General features: G+C 42.0%; 1 protein-coding gene across 6 annotated transcripts in view; it reads right to left on the bottom strand.

Annotated features, from left to right (window-relative positions):
- gpr45 (G protein-coupled receptor 45) overlaps positions 1-15,912 on the bottom strand; it is a 55,723-nt gene extending 39,811 nt beyond the window's left edge. For 3 of the 6 annotated variants that reach the window (XM_063054029.1, XM_063054031.1, XM_063054033.1), the window contains exons 1-2: positions 15,805-15,912; positions 15,153-15,224 (exon numbers count right to left, since the gene is read on the bottom strand). The gene's annotated coding sequence lies outside the window, so the exon portion shown is untranslated. Of the gene's footprint in view, positions 1-15,152; positions 15,225-15,269; positions 15,525-15,804 lie in introns of those variants that run through there. The other 3 variants (XM_063054034.1, XM_063054035.1, XM_063054030.1) reach the window with 2 other exon arrangements.
- Between the last annotated feature and the right edge of the window lie 1,380 nt (positions 15,913-17,292).

Here is a 17,292-nt window from a genome sequence, read left to right as displayed (position 1 = left end):
TTAATAGTTTGGCACAGACTAGATGGGACAAAAGTGCAGTGGTGTTGTACAACTCAATTACTCTACGTCAAGATCCTGCATTAAGATTGTGAGATGGGCCTTTACTCAAAGTGTGATCGAAAACAATAATTGTAAAATCTTGCTATACCAGTACAGACCTCGATGATACCACATCTAGAGCACTATTTGGAAGCCTGATTTCATGCAAAGAAGGTCATACTTGCACTGACAGCTTGACAATGAAGGATCTCCTGGTGGATTTTGGGAGGACTGAATAGATTGGATTGTTTCTCTTTGGAGTTGAGAAGAATAAGAGGTGGTCTCATTGAAACAGAAGTTTCTGAGAGTGGAGAGTGTTTTGGCAGGATTATGTTGTGACAGTATTTCCCTGGTGGGGGAATACAGAACCAAAGGGCTAGTCTCCAAAGGGTTAGATTGAGAGAGTTAATTTCCTCTCAGCTATTATGTAATGTTGGAATTCCCTGCAGAGAGAGCAGTGAATTGCAGTCATTAATAATAATCAGTGTAGAAATACAGAGTTTTTAGTGACTGTAACAGAATTAAGGGTTATGAAATCAGATGGGAAAGCATTCAAGCCAAAATCAGATTAGCTATAATCTTATTGATTGACAGGGAAAGCACAGGCAGCTATATTATCTACTCATTCTCTTAAAGGATTCCAAGATAAACACAAGTGGAAAAAGTCACAGATTCTTTATTAACAATTATTTACTGTAAAAAGGCCCCAGTCTTTATTCCAGTCTCCAAGGATTAAATATATGTGAGACTGAGGTTTTTGCTGTAGAGCCTTACTTTACTCGTGGAAACTTTGGGAAATTCTTGAGCTTAAATAATTAATAACAGATGACATTAAAATGCACATCGTCTGAGCCAAGCTAGATATCAAAACCATTAGGTGGCCTAGTATAGTTAGTTTTAGTTATTTACGAAGGCTTGCCCCTGAAAATTTGTGCACTAGAGATGTGGCATTTATAAAGTATGTGGTCACAATGAGTCCCTTTATATCTGCCCAGCCACCTTACCCCATACCACATTGTAAAAGGCAACAAACCTCCCACTGTTGGTACCCCAAACCAGACTCAAGGCTTCTCTCTTAATTTTGTACTGTTGTGAGATAACGTCTTTCCTGACAAGTTGGTGGGGGGGGGGGGCGTCGTCACTCTGCTTGGCAGGTGAGAATTACGGCTGTGAAATAATCTCAGGTTCTGGGGCCTCCTCTGTGGTGGTCAGAGGAGTTGACTCTGGGACTGCAGGGAGTCTCTCTGACAGCTCTTGACACCTTTCTTCTGGATGTGTTGGCATCCTGAACAGTGCATGGCAAACTGCTCGATCTGCAGATCTACCCCAGGCCACCAGACAAAACTTCAAGCCACTGCTTTCATTATGACCATGCTTAGATGACCAGCATGGACTATAGCTTCTCCAACACATTGGCTTTTAGCTTGGAAGATTACAACAACTCTCAATCCACACGTAAGGCAAACCCTCCCCACACCATCAAGGGCAAGTTTATCCTGGCGCTGGTAAAAATAGGGGAATTAGAAGTCTGGAACTTCTGTTGCAAATTCGATTTTGGGTTGCCATGTAGACCCGAGACAATGTGGAATCTTCTGGTTTTCCTTCTGACCATCACTGCCATAATAGGGAGACATTTGATTTGCGTAAGGAAGAATACATCAAAAGGAATGTCCTTCTTTTGTAAATCTTTCAGGTATTTCCTCTTCCAAGGGTAAATTGGTCAACCCATCAGCACTTCCATAATTAATTGCCCTTTTGAATTCGATCTTGTAAACATGTCCTCCAAGAAATAGAGCCCACCTCTGCATCTGTGCTCCTGCTGTTAGTGGAACACCCCTCTGTGGATCGATTAGGCTAGGGCTAAACCAGGGGTTACATAGAAACATAGAAACATAGAAAATAGGTGCAGGAGTAGGCCATTCGGCCCTTCGAGCCTGCACCGCCATTTATTATGATCATGGCTGATCATCCAACTCAGAACCTAGCCTTCCCTCCATACCCCCTGACCCCTGTAGCCACAAGGGCCATATCTAACTCCCTCTTAAACATAGCCAATGAACTGGCCTCAACAGTTTGCTGTGGCAGAGAATTCCACAGATTCACCACCCTCTGTGTGAAGAAGTTTTTCCTAATCTCGGTCCTAAAAGGCTTCCCCTCTATCCTCAAACTGTGACCCCTCGTTCTGGACCTCCCCAACAACGGGAACAATCTTCCTGCATCTAGCCTGTCCAATCCCTTTAGGATCTTATACGTTTCAATCAGATCCCCCCTCAATCTTCTAAATTCCAACGAGTACAAGCCCAGTTCATCCAGTCTTTCTTCATATGAAAGACCTGCCATCCCAGGAATCAATCTGGTGAACCTTCTTTGTACTCCCTCTATGGCAAAGATGTCTTTCCTCAGATTAGGGGACCAAAACTGCACACAATACTCCAGGTGTGGTCTCACCAAGGCCTTGTACAACTGCAGTAGTACCTCCCTGCTCCTGTACTTGAATCCTCTCGCTATAAATGCCAGCATACCGTTCGCCTTTTTCACCGCCTGCTGTACCTGCATGCCCACTTTCAATGACTGGTGTATAATGACACCCAGGTCCCGTTGCACCTCCCCTTTTCCTAATCGGCCACCATTCAGATAATAATCTGTTTTCCTATTTTTGCCACCAAAGTGGATAACTTCACATTTATCCACATTAAATTGCATCTGCCATGAGTTTGCCCACTCACCTAACCTATCCAAGTCACCCTGCATCCTCTTAGCATCCTCCTCACTGCTAACACTGCCACCCAGCTTCGTGTCATCCGCAAACTTGGAGATGCTGCATTTAATTCCCTCATCCAAGTCATTAATATATATTGTAAACAACTGGGGTCCCAGCACTGAGCCTTGCGGTACCCCACTAGTCACCGCCTGCCATTCTGAAAAGGTCCCGTTTATTCCCACTCTTTGCTTCCTGTCTGCTAACCAATTCTCCACCCACACCAATACCTTACCCCCAATACCGTGTGCTTTAAGTTTGCACACTAATCTCCTGTGTGGGACCTTGTCAAAAGCCTTTTGAAAATCCAAATATACCACATCCACTGGTTCTCCCCTATCCACTCTACTAGTTACATCCTCAAAAAATTCTATGAGATTCGTCAGACATGATTTTCCTTTCACAAATCCATGCTGACTTTGTCCGATCATTTCACCACTTTCCAAATGTGCTGTTATCACATCCTTGATAACTGACTCCAGCAGTTTCCCCACCACCGACGTTAGGCTAACTGGCCTATAATTCCCCGGTTTCTCTCTCCCTCCTTTTTTAAAAAGTGGGGTTACATTAGCCACCCTCCAATCCTCAGGAACTAGTCCAGAATCTAACGAGTTTTGAAAAATTATCACTAATGCATCCACTATTTCTTGGGCTACTTCCTTAAGCACTCTGGGATGCAGACCATCTGGCCCTGGGGATTTATCTGCCTTCAATCCCTTCAATTTACCTAACACCACTTCCCTACTAACATGTATTTCACCCAGTTCCTCCATCTCACTGGACCCTCTGTCAGTTCGAAAGGCCTATTCTGTGCTGTATCGCAAATAAAAAAAGAATATATGAAAGACACCAGCGGTTGATGGTCAGTAATGAGAGTAAACTCTCATAGAAGTACTGGTTGAAACACTTTATACCCCAAACTAGACTTAAGGCCCCTCTGTCAATCTGTGCATAATTTTTCTCTCTGTAATGGTAAAGGATACTGATGCAAAGGCTATAGGATGTTCACTTCCATCACTCATAACATTTGACATGACTGCACCTGTACCAGAAGGCAAGACATCACAGGCAAGCTTTACTAGACGAGGAGGATCATAATGCATGAGTACAGTGTCTGATGTCACCATTTCCCTTACCTTTGGAAAGCCACCTCACACTGCTTTGTCCATTGCCATTTCTTCCAGATCTGTAGTAATGAGTTCAAAGGCTGGAACACAATAGCCAGGTTTGGCAGGGACCTGTTCTAGTAGCTGACCAGTCCTAAGCAGGACCACAACTGTGACAAGTTTTCTGGCCTTGGTGGATCCACCAATGCTTGAATTTTCTCAACATACTTGTATAATGCTTGTGCCTCAATGGTGGGACTACAGTAAGTGAAGCTTGGTTTAAAGTTCATTGCAGTGACTAGTGGGGTACTGCAAGGCTCAGTGCTGGGACCCCAGTTGTTTACAATATATATAATGACTTAGATGAGGGAATTAAATACAGCATCTCCAAGTTTGCCGATGACACAAAGCTGGGTGGCAGTGTTAGCTGTGAGGAAGATGCTAAGAGGATGCAGGGTGACTTGGATAGGTTAGGTGAGTGGGCAAATTCATGGCAGATGCAATTTAATGTGGATAAATGTGAGGTTATCCACTTTGGTGGCAAGAACAGGAAAACAGATTATTATCTGAATGGTGGCTGATTAGGAAAAGGGGAGGTGCAACGAGACCTGGGTGTCATTGTACACCAGTCATTGAAAGTGGGCATGCAGGTACAGCAGGCGGTGAAAAAGGCGACTGGTATGCTGGCATTCATAGCAAGAGGATTCGAGTACAGGAGCAGGGAGGTACCACTGCAGTTGTACAAGGCCTTGGTGAGACCACACCTGGAGTATTGTGTGCAGTTTTGGTCCCCTAATCTGAGGAAAGACATTCTTGCCATGGAGGGAGTACAAAGAAGGTTCACCAGATTGATTCCTGGGATGGCAGGACTTTCATATGATGAAAGACTGGATCGACTAGGCTTATACTCGTTGGAATTTAGAAGATTGAGGGGGGGTCTTATTGAAATGTATAAAATCCTAAAGGGATTAGACAGGCTAGATGCAGGAAGATTGTTCCTGATGTTGGGGAAGTCCAGAACGAGGGGTCACAGTTTAAGGATAAAGGGGAAGCCTTTTAGGACTGAGATGAGGAAAAACTTTTTCACACAGAGAGTGGTGAATCTGTGGAATTCTCTGCCACAGGAAACAGTTGAGGCCAGTTCATTGGCTATACTTAAGAGGGAGTTAGATATGGCCCTTGTGGCTAAAGGGATCAGGGGGAATGGAGGGAAGGCTGGTACAGGGTTCTGAGTTGGATGATCAGCCATGATCATACTGAATGGCGGTGCAGGCTCGAAGGGCCGAATGGCCTACTCCTGCACCTATTTTCTATGTTTCTATGTTTCTAAAGAATTCATGCTTGATGTGTCATACTCTGAGCCCATAATCTTCCGATCTTTTTAACACTGCCTCGAGTATCTGGAGGCATTTCTTGCCATCCTCACTGCTAACAATAATGTAATCAGATAACACAAGGTGCCTGGATGCCATCAATCCAGTACTGACAGTAAATCAATACCCTATGCCCAGCATAAAGGATATCTTTGCCAAACTTTCTGGAGGGAAACACTTTAGCAAAGTGAAATTAGCTGAGGCTAAACCTGATGCAACACCTGGTCCATAGTTTCCCACCAGACTGCAGGTGCAGATGTTACTCCAAAAATAAGATTATTATAGTGATAAAGCCTTTGTGAGTATTTGTGGTGAGAAACACTTTGGACTCTTCTTCCATCTCCATCTGTAGGTAAGCCTTAACTATAGTCCACTTTGCTGAAGTTTTCCCTCCAGAAAGCTTGGCAAAGATATTCTCTATCCTGGGCACAGGGTATTGATTTACTGTCAGTACAGGATTTATGGTGATCTTAAAATCACCATATATCCTGACAGCCCTATCCTTCTTGGCTACTGAGACCACTAGCATTGCCCAAGCGCTTAACCTTGGAAAGAATTCCTTCAGCCTCCATGCGATCTAGCTCACTGACTACATTATCACGCATGGTATAAGGAACCAGATGGACTTTGTAAAACCTGGGTGTGGTATTTTCATTTTACACTATTTTAACATTGATATGTTTAAGTTTTCCAATGCCACGCTTGAACACTGTTCTGGCATCATCCAGTACCATTCTTAATTTGCTTTTATTTGATTCAATTGCAGAGGAGGTGGCATGCGAACTGTGGAAAAATCACCAATCAAATTGTAGCTGTCTCAGCCAATCATGGCCCCACAATGTTGTCCCCCTGTTTTTACCTAACATTGGATATCTACAAGAACATAGAACAGTACAGCACATTACAGGCCCTTCAGCCCACAATGTTGTGCTAACCCTCAAACCCTGCCTCCCATATAAACCCCCGCTTTAAATTCCTCCACATACCTGTCTAGTAGTTCTAGTAGCTTCAGTTCAGTTTCTTTGAAATGCTGTTCGGACCTATTTTGTAGAATGATGGAAACAGCCAAGCCAGTGTCCAATTCCATTTTAATTAATTTGCCATTCACTTCTGCTGCAAGCCACATTGCTTGTCGATTATTAGTTTTCACCTGTAAGTCTCAAGGCTACCTAGTCCTGTGTCACTCTCATCATTATCAGATTTTTCATTAACGTGTAGATTAGTGCTCTTTTTGAAACTGCAACTTGACTTTTTGGTCTTTTTCTATGTGCAGTCCCTTTAGTTTCGTTTGCCTGGCATAATCTTTGTATGTGTCATACATTGTTGCATCCTTCTGTGAGTTTCATTTTTAAATCTACGTTGGACTGGTGCAAGCTAGTCCCTGCTACAACGATAACAAAATTTGTTTGGCCAGGCAGGTTTCTGTTTAAACACTGCAATTTTGTTTATGATCACTTTCATTCCTGACTGCAAATCAGTTGAGTCTCTGGTTGCTGTTTCTATTGATACAGCAATTTCAACTTTTCTTTTAAATGTAGTAATGCTTCAATGAAAAGCCATTTTTGAATGCTTTCTTGTAAGATCCCATTAACTAAACAATCTCTCAGTGCATCATTATGCCAATCACTGAACTGGCAATGCTCAGACGATTTCTTCAGTTCAGCCACACAAGGAGAAATGTACTCCACTTCCTTTTGCTTCCGCTTATGAAACCTAAAGTATTCTGCACTTAACAATGGTTTTGGTTCTAAGTGTACCTGCATTACTTTCATGATATCAGGAAAGCTCATTTTGGCTGGTTTGATTGGAGCAGAGAAACTTCTAGACAAGTCCACATGAAATCAGGTCCATATAATCCCACCTAGTTGGTGACTATAGCGAGATGCTGGAGGATCACCATGTGGTTAATCATATCAAAACCACAGGTAAGCTGGAAAAGGTGAAGAGGAACCTGGGTTACAATAACAGAAGAGTTTGTCAGCAACTAATGGGAAAGTTCTGGCATGGAAACTCAATTCCATGGGTTCAAATCTAAAGTTTTGGGTAATGTGTTAGAAATAGTTAAAACTAGTGTATGATGGAATACTTGACCACTCAGGAGCCAGCTAGATGTAGGACTGCTGATGCAAGTCGAGAGTAACATTGAATGATGAGCACAGCACCAGAAATTCAAATACACAAGATATTAAGGCTCCAGGAACCAAAGGGGAGGATGCATCTGGCGTGAACACTGAGCCCTGACAACAGGGAACAAAGAGAACTGTTAGGCTTGTGCTCAGAGATAACTGACACCTTTTGGAAAAAGTCAGTCATGCACTGACTGTGTCATGCGAAGTTGTTGCCTTGTATAAATATGGGCTCTGTATAACCTAAAAAATCAGAGCCCTGGTGGCGGTGGAGACTGCTGCAGACTCTCCATTATATCATGTTAATAAACTCTTGAAACAAAACTCGACGTCGCTCTGGCCTTCTTAGTTATTATTTCCACGACAAGTAATATGGCCATGAAGCTGGGAATCTACCTGTTGGAAAGACTGAAATAGCAATTGCAAGAATAGAGAGGTGTTGGTTTTGAGAAGGGTGATGAAAGAAAACAGAAAAATAGGAGGAGGATACTGTTTAGTTCTTAAAGACTGTTCTGCCATTTAGTAACAACTGACTTATAGAACACTTTTCATTCAAATGATGTAGTTCGAAGTGCTTTACAATGGGATAAAGTGCAAATATAAAAATAAAAGACAAAATGATGTCAGGACAAAACAATACAAAGTTAAATAAATAAGTTTTGAGCTGGTATTTATAAATATCATCTGAGTCTGCACCCCTTTCAATTTAGGTAATGAGTTTCACAGCTTAGAGGTATTGTTAAAATAAAATGACCTGCTTATTTTCCTTTGAGGGAGATTGTGTAAATTTAAGAGATGGACGGAAGGGTTTGACCTGACCTGAGAGATGGAGCAAGATTATAAAACAAAAGCAATTCTGTGATGTACTCTGGTCCCAGACTTTTGGGAACTTTAAAAACATGTAAAATAACTTTAACATCAATACAGGAAGCCAATGTAGAGTAGTTAGTATGGGAGTGATATGCCCCCTCATCCTGGCTTTAGTTAAAAGTCTAGAAATGGTGTTATAACGATATAACAATTACAGCACGGAAACAGGCCATCTCGGCCCTTCTAGTCTATGCTGAACTCTTACTCTCACCTAGTCCCACCAACCCATACTCAGCCCATAACCCTGCATTCCTTTCCTGTCCATATAGCTGTCCAATTTACATTTGTATCTTTAAACGACAACATCGAACCTGCCTCAACCACTTCTGCTGGAAGCTCGTTCCACACAGCTACCATTCTCTGAGTAAAGACGTTCCCCCTCATGTTACCCCTAAACTCTTGCCCTTTAACTCTCATGTCCTCGTTTGAATCTCCCCCACTCTCAATGGAAAAAGCCTATCCACGTCTACTATATCTATCCCCCTCATAATTTTAAATACCTCTATCAAGTCCCCCATCAACCTTCTACGTTCCAAAGAATAAAGACCCAACTTGTTCAACCTTTCTCTGTAACTTAGGTGATGAAACCCAGGTAACATTCTAGTAAATCTTCTCTGTACTCTCTCTATTTTGTTGACATCTTTCCTATAATTCGGTGACCTAAACCATACACAATACTCCAAATTTGGCCACACCAATGCCTTGTACAATTTCAACATTACATCCCAACTCCCATACGCAATGCTCTGATTTATAAAGGCCAGCATACAAAAGCTTTCTTCACCACCCTATCCACATGAGATTCCACCTTCAGGGAACTATGCATCATTATTCCTAGATCCCTCTGTTCTACTGCATTCCTCAATGCCCTACCATTTACCATGTATGTCCTATTTTGATTAGTCCTACCAAAATGTAGCACCTCACACTTATCAGCATTAAACTCCATCTGCCATCTTTCAGCCCACTCTTCTAACTGGCCTAAATCTCTCTGCAAGCTTTGAAAACCTACTTCATTATCCACAACTCCACCTATCTTAGTATCATCTGCATACTTACTCATCCAATTTACCACCCCATCATCCAGATCATTAATGTGTATGACAAACAACATTGGACCCAGTACAGATGCATGAGGCACACCACTGACAAACAGATTGTAGGCCACCACTACTCTCTGGCGTCTCCCATCCAGCCACTGCTGAATCCATTTTATTACTTCAATATTAATACCTAACGACTAAACCTTCCTAACTAACCTTCCGTGTGGAACCTTGTCAAAGGCCTTACTGAAGTCCATATAGACAACATCCACTGCTTTACCCTCGTCAATTTTCCTAGTAACCTCTTCAAAAAATTCGATAAGATTTGTCAAACATGATTTTCCACACACCTATGAATGAGTTGAAGTTTGTCAATGGATTCCTTTGGAAGGCCAATAAAAAGTGTGTTGCAGTAACCAATCTATTCGATATAAAGGTGTGAATTAGTATTGTAGCATCCTTACATGACAGAAACAGAAATACTTTTGCAATATTTAAGTGTAGAAATGTTGCTCTAGTCACTTTCTTTACATGGGATTTAAAACTGAAATCTGAATCAAGGATAATAGCCAGGCTTGTTAGTTCTGATTTTACAAGAGCAGCCAAGTTCCCAAGTTTATGAAAAAGTTCTTTTGGTTTTGAGAGCAACTAAAAGCATTCCCATTTTATCTTGATTTAGGTTTGTTCATCCATTTGTCTACTGCAGCCAGACAAGAAGATAGGAAAGATAGGGTGTCATCATTGTCAGACTCCATTATTTGTCATCTGCAACAAGTTTATGCTCTCTAATGATGTTTCCTAAGAGAAGCGTGTATAGGGAGAAGAGTAGGGTACAAGACAGCTTCCCTGAGTGCACCAAAGGTTACATCGTATCTCTTAGAAAAATGGTTTTCAACACTGACAAACTATTTTCTCCATGAGACATATGAGCAAAACCAATTAAAGGTGCCACCAGAGACATCTTTACAGCAATCTCACATAATTGTGGCTGATCCTCTACTTCCATACCACGTTCCTATGCTCTCTCCCTGTACCCTAACATTACAATTGTGTCTTTCTAAATTTCTTAGCCATTCCTGAAATTACCATTCTTGGTACTCAGCTCTTTCTTGAGAGATATAGCTAGACAAATCTAATACAGCTTACTATGCAACAGGCAAGGTTGTTCCGAACAGATCGAACACCCTTTTAATAATCTCTTGTATAATATTCCAATACAAAGCAAATAAAAAGCTAACCTTATTCTCAGATAAATGCAAATGTTTTATAAAAATTAAATTGAAGAAACTAAGCTACAGTGCAGAAATAAGTTCCAGTTTATTTGGAGAAGTAACATAATGTGTGGGGAAGATAGCTGATTTCCACAGGTTACTTGTGTATTATGCTTAAGCAAACTATACATTCTCTGTTAACAAAAATGTCAGATATTTTTTGCCAAGCTACCATAAAGTGCTGATGCAGCCTCTAATTCTTTAAAATTTATAAATAACTCAAGAGAAACCTTATGACCAAAGAACAATTCTGAATAAAAGTGAATACCATAAAATTCTTTATATTATATCGGATTTCAGGAATTTTGTTTGTTTTACAATCATATTCCACAAATCAATTTGCTTTCAATTTTTTACGGTAAAATAAGCAGCAAGTGAGAGCTCAGCGTGACACACTTATAAACTCTGCCAATTTTCTATGTTCTAGAAATAAATATGTTACAGCTGAGAATAATAAGAGTCACGAAGCTTTCAATTTTCAAGTAAATGGAGGGTGAATAGCTGTGAGGGACTAATAAAAGTGTTAGATAATTTTAAATGTATGTGGATGTGTTTTCACACACAATGCTGGAGGAACTCAGCAGATCAGGCAAAATGAACAACTGACATTTCGGGCCAAGACCCAAGGTCAATATTGACTATTCAGTTCCATCTACAGGTGCTGCCTGATCTGCTGAGTTCCTCCCACACTTTGTGTGTTTTCCTCAAGATTTTCAGCATCAACAGAATCTTTTGTTTCATTTTTTCCCATTTTATGTTAATTTTTAAGATGGCTTTAATCATTTGTGAATACTTATTGTTATTGATTCATATCAGAAAGTTTCATATTCTTTTAACAGTTGGCCACTGATTTTAAATATCACACCAATGACTGTGTTCCTTTGCAACCTACTGAATTAGCAAGAATTAGCTAGATTCCCACACCCTTCAGTCACTAGGTTTCTGCCTCAGGTGAAAGTGCTACCACTAATCTACAGCTGACACATCCAACTGATTTGATTTCACTCTCAATGAACTTATCCTCTGCAGCTGGATCCTCGACTTCCTCATCAGGACACCACAGTCACTATGGATTGGTAATCAGATCTCCTCCTCACTGACAATCAACAAATGCACATCAAAGGCTATATGCTTAGCCCACTGCTCTATTTTACACTCAAGACTGTGCGGCTAGGCACAGTTCAAATGCCCTCTGTAAGTTTACCACGACACCACTGTTGTTGGCAGAACCTCAGATGGCAAACAAGGTGTACAGGAGTGAAATACAGTAGATCAGCTGGTAGAGTGGTGTCACAAAACAACTTCACACTCAACATAACAAGGAACTGATTCTGGACTTCAGGAAGGGGAAGTTGGGAGAGTACACAGCAGTCCTCACTGAGGGGTCAGTGGTGGAAAGGGTGAACAGCTTCAAGTTTGTGGGTCCATCTTGGACCCAACACAAAGATGTAATCATGAAGAAGGAATGCCATGAGTCTCTAATTCATTAGGAGCTGGAGGAGATTTGGCATGTCATCAAAGACTCTTGCACATTCTCGTTGTACATTTCTTTTTACAGATGTATGGCGGAGAGCATTCTGACTGGTTGCTTCAGCCTGGTATAGAACCTCCAAGACACAAGATCACAAGAAGCCGCAGAGAGTTGCAGACTTCAACTAGCTCCATCATGGGCACAAACCTTCTCACCATCAAGGGTAGCTTCAAGAGGCGATGCCTCAGGAAGGTGGCATCTATCATTAAAGACCTATGGGGGAAGAAACCTGCAGACCTACACTCAATATTTTAGGAACAGTTTCGTCCCCTCCACATCAGATTTCCAAATGGTCCATGAACCCAACTTTTGAAGTATCTACTTATTTTTGTAACTTCAGTAATTTTGTCTTGCTCTGTACTGCAGATGCAAAACAAATTTCATGCCGTGTCAGGAATAATAAACGTAATCCTGATTCAAATGTTTGATTTCACCTTTTGTACTAGAGATCTCCAAAAACAATCCAATTTGCTGTTAACTCAGCTTAATAGCCTGCTTCTCCAAAATGTTTAGACCATAAGACATATGAGCAGGACTTGGCCCATCGAGTCTGCTCTGCCATTCAATCATGGTTGATCCTTTTTTTCTCCTCCTCAACCCCAGTTCCCAACCTTCTCCCTATAACCTTTGATGCCATGTCCAATCCAGAACCTACCAATCTCTGCCTTAAATACACCCAACGACCTGGCCTCCACAGCTGCATGTAGTAACAAATTCCACAAATTCGCCACCCTTTGGCTAAAGAAATTTAGCCTCTCTATTTTAAAAGGGCACCCCTCTATCCTGAGGCTGTACCCTCTTGTCCTAGACTCTCCCACCATGGGAAACATCCTTTCCACATCTACTCTGTCTAGGCCTTTCAACATTCGAAAGATTTCAATGAGATCCCTCCCTCATCTTTCTGAATTCCAGTAAGTACAGACCCAGAGCCATCAAGCATTCCTCGTATGATAACCCTTTCATTCCTGAAATCATCCTTGTGAACCCCCTCTGGACTCTCTCCAATGCCAGCATATCTTTTCAAAGATGAGGGGCCCCAAACTGTTCACAATACTCAAGGTGAGGCCTCACCAGTGCCTTATAAAGCCTCAGCATCACATCCTTGCTCTTGTATTCTAGACCTCTTGAAATGAATGCTAACATGGCATTTGCCATCCTCACCACCAACTCAACTTGCAAGTTAACCTTCAGGGTGTTCTGCACAAGGACTCCCAAGTCCCTCTGTATTTTAGATTCCTGGATTTTCTCCCCATTTAGAAAATAATCTGCACATTTATTTCTACAACCAAAGTGCATGACCATGCATTTTCCAACATTGTATTTCATTTGCCACTTTCTTGCCCATTATCCTAATCTGTCCAGGTCCTTCTGCATCTTACCTGTTTCCTGAACACTACCTGCCCCTCTACCAATTTTGTATTATCTGCAAACTTGGCAACAAAGCCATCTATTCCATCATCTAATTCATTGATATACAGCATAAAAAGAAGCGGTCCCAACACCGACCCCTGCAAAACACCACTAATCACTGGCAGCCAACCAGAAAAGGATCCTTGTATTCACACTCGCTACCTCTTACCAATCAGCGAATGCTCTAACCATTTTCGTAACTTTCCTGTAATACCATGAGCTCTTAACATGATACGCAGCCTTGTGTGTGGCACACTGTTAAAGGCGTTCTGAAAATCCAAATATACAACATCCACAGCGACCCCTTTATCTATCCACTTGTAATCTCCTCAAAGAATTCCAAAGGGTTTGTCAGGCAGGATTTTCCCTGAAGGAAACCATGCTGACTTTGTACTATCTTGTCCTGTGTCACCAAGTACGCCATCACCTCATCCTTAACAATTGACTCCAACATCTTCCCAACCAGAGGTCTAGCTAACTGGTTTATAATTTCCTTTCTGTTGCCTTCCTCCTTTCTTAAAGAGTGGAATGAGGTTTGCAATTTTCCAGTCCTCTGGCACCATGCCAGAGTCCAATGATTTTTGAAAGATCATTTCTAATGCTACCACATTCTCTAACGCTACCTCTTTTAGAACCCTAGTGTGCAGTTCATCTGGTCCGGGTGACTTACGTAGCCTTAGGTCTTTCAGCTTTTTGAGCACCTTCTCTCTTGTAATAGTAACTGCACCCACTTCTCTTCCTTCACACACTACAATATCAGGCATACTGCTAATGTCCTCCACAGTGAAGACAGACGCAAAATTCATTTAGTTCAGCAGCCATCTCCTTGTCCCCTGTTATTATTTCTTTTGCCTCATTTTCTAGCGGTCCTCTATCCACTCTCATTTCTCTTTTATTTTTAACATACTTGGAAAAAACTTCTACTATCCACTTCGATATTATTTGTTAGCTACTTTCATATTTCATCTGTTCCCTTCTAATGATTAGTGATAACATGATTAGTGATAAATATCTAAGTGTCACGTTTTCAAACATGAAGATGATTTTTTCTTCGATGTCTATATTCTGTTTAATGCAGTAAATGCATAAGATTACTGCAGTAAAATAAATGTCTTTTGTTTAACCTCTATTGGATGCATTACTTCAAGCAGATTAAAAATGACAAAAGTCCTTTTCTAGATGAAATCACCTTACATGTTACCAATCTACTACCAAATTTAATACCTGAATCATGTAGGAATAGCAGAGTGGACAGTACTCTGACCATGACCACTACAGGAGGTCGTGCCGTCCTCCAAACGAATTTCTATTCAGTGTTTTACATGTTAAATTTTACTTCACGTACAGATTATTGGTAATGCGAGTACTGTGTTATATTAGCGCAGGTTAAATGATACAAGTTGCAGCGCTACAAGACAGATCTACAAATATTGCTCGGCACAGACAATACCTTCAGTTACGAGTACTGGGATAAGCTGTTTAGTGTTGGATTAAAATTGCTTTCAGTAATTGCTCCGATCTTTATTTTCTTTTCCGAAACAACTCTACACTAATTCGGTATCTTCGATGCTTACCGACGAAGCCGCACGCGAGCACCGGGTTTTACCGCTTCTCACGCCTTTTACCTTACACTCCCCTCTTTTGGAAGTATCCAATCCATTGATGTGCAGTAACTCGGGAGAGCCCGGGGGTTAACACTGCGAGAAGGTCCAAAAGACAAAAACATGCAATTACCAACTCACCAAGCGTCTGGACATAAATCAGTTACAAACCATCGACCTTCACTCTTCCTCACCATCGCCAGGGGAATCCAAATTTTTTTTAAAAAGAACACAAGTGGGTTACCGCAGCGGTGCAGAAACAAGGCTCGGAGAAGGGAAGGGGGAACAACGGAAGCTGAACTGTGCGCAGCGTGAGTGTGGATGCGATGAATGCGGATGGTGCGCCGGGTTTGCCTGAGTGAGAGCAGGAGGCGTCTCATTCAAACAGGGGACCAGTCTCCCGGGTACGACAGGCGCCCCCTGGTTCTGCAGCGCTTCCCCGAGTGCATGGTGAGCGGGAGAAAGCAGCCAGGGAGGGAGCTGAATGCACCGCCCAACTCGGCTCAGCAGTCGGCAGCACAAACTGCCCTACGCCTAAAAGGCGGGCTGTATGAAGTTGGGGGAGGGGGTGGTTATTGAGGGTGAGCGCAGAAAATAAACCGTTTCATTATTTTCATCTGATACAAGGACCCCAGGTTAAAAGGCTGACCGACAGGATATTTCACAGGTTACATACCAGTAGCAACTTAAATTGCAGCAACTTCTTGGAGAAAGTACAATATTGAGGCGGGTGGAAATCAGAACGTGAAATGAGCAGCAGGACAGAGAGAGAACCTGGAGAATGACCTTTCACCAGAACTGAACGGGATGTAACAGCTTTTAAAGAGATACAAAGGACAAAGTCCTTTGATTAAGAAGAAGTTGAATTTTAATGATAAAAGTTGACAAAATTCTGTTTAGAGAAGGTGCAAATGGAAACAACGTTCAATATATGGGCAAATTGGATATTGGCTGGGATCTGACGCAATTACGATTGAAAAAGACGTTCAAATGATTTGTCCTCGTTTTTGTTGAGCATGGAGAGAATAGTGTAGTGTAGGAAGCCTGTAATGAAGAAATCCAAGTGGGGAAAGCAAGAAAAATCTCAGGATAATACAGTACTTGTGAACTAAACAAATGATTAGTCTCCTTAATGTGGAGACTAATTTGTAGACAGAAAGCAGAATACATTAAATCAAAATAACCAAGCGGAAATAGTCTATTTTTGTTCTGGAAGGGAATATATTTGATCACATTCAATATTCCATTGTGACCTTGACCTTCACAGCAACTGACTTGGTCTATCATCCACAATTATCTTTCCCCTTGCCATGGAAGGCAGAAGATAATAGAGAAAGTGTTACATCTACTGCACTCCCAGGACAAGCGGCAAGTTTCTGGGGAGATGGAGAAAAAGCAGCTGCTGTGGAGGTATGGCCCCTACAGAATGGAGCTGTTTTTGAATGTGTCAATGAATGCTCTGCCGGTTGATCATTATACAATGATTGGAAAGAATGAGGGAGGATTCTGCAGGGAAAGGGAAGGGATTTAAGCAGAAATAGACTGGTCAAGGATTACATCTGCAGCATGCTACCCCCACACTGGACCCCCTACAATTCGCCTACTGACAGAATAACAGCTGACGCAATAGCCACAGCTCTTCACACCATCCTTACACATCTGGAGAAGAAGGATTCTTATGTGAGAATGCTGTTCTTGTACTACGGTTCAGCATTCAACACCATAATTCCCTCCAGGCTCAACAAGAAGCTCAGAGACTTCGGCCTTCACCCTGCCTTCGGCAGCTGGATCCTGGACTTCCTGTCAGATCGCCAGCAGGTGGTGAGAGTGGGCTCCTTCACCTCTGCCCCTCGGATCCTCAACACAGATGCCCCTCAAGGCTGTCTACTAAGTCCCCTCCTCTACTCTCTGAGTCACCACCCACAGATCCAATCTGCTAATCAAATTTGCTGACAACACTACACTGATTGGCCTAATCTCAAATAATAATGAAGCAGCCTACAGGGAAGAAGTCATCACCCTGACACAGTGGTGTCAAGAAAACAACCTCTCCCTCAATGTGGCAAGAACAAAGGAGCTGATTGTGGGCTACAGGAGGAATGGAGACAGACTAGCCCCTATTGACTTCAATGGATCTGGGGTTGAGAGGGTGAACAGCTTTAAG

Source organism: Mobula hypostoma, chromosome 7, assembly GCF_963921235.1.
Source record: "Mobula hypostoma chromosome 7, sMobHyp1.1, whole genome shotgun sequence".
Taxonomy (NCBI): Eukaryota; Metazoa; Chordata; class Chondrichthyes; order Myliobatiformes; family Myliobatidae; genus Mobula; species Mobula hypostoma.
The sequence above is the reverse complement of the archived record's forward strand: the minus strand, read 5'-3'. Positions and strand labels throughout refer to the sequence as shown.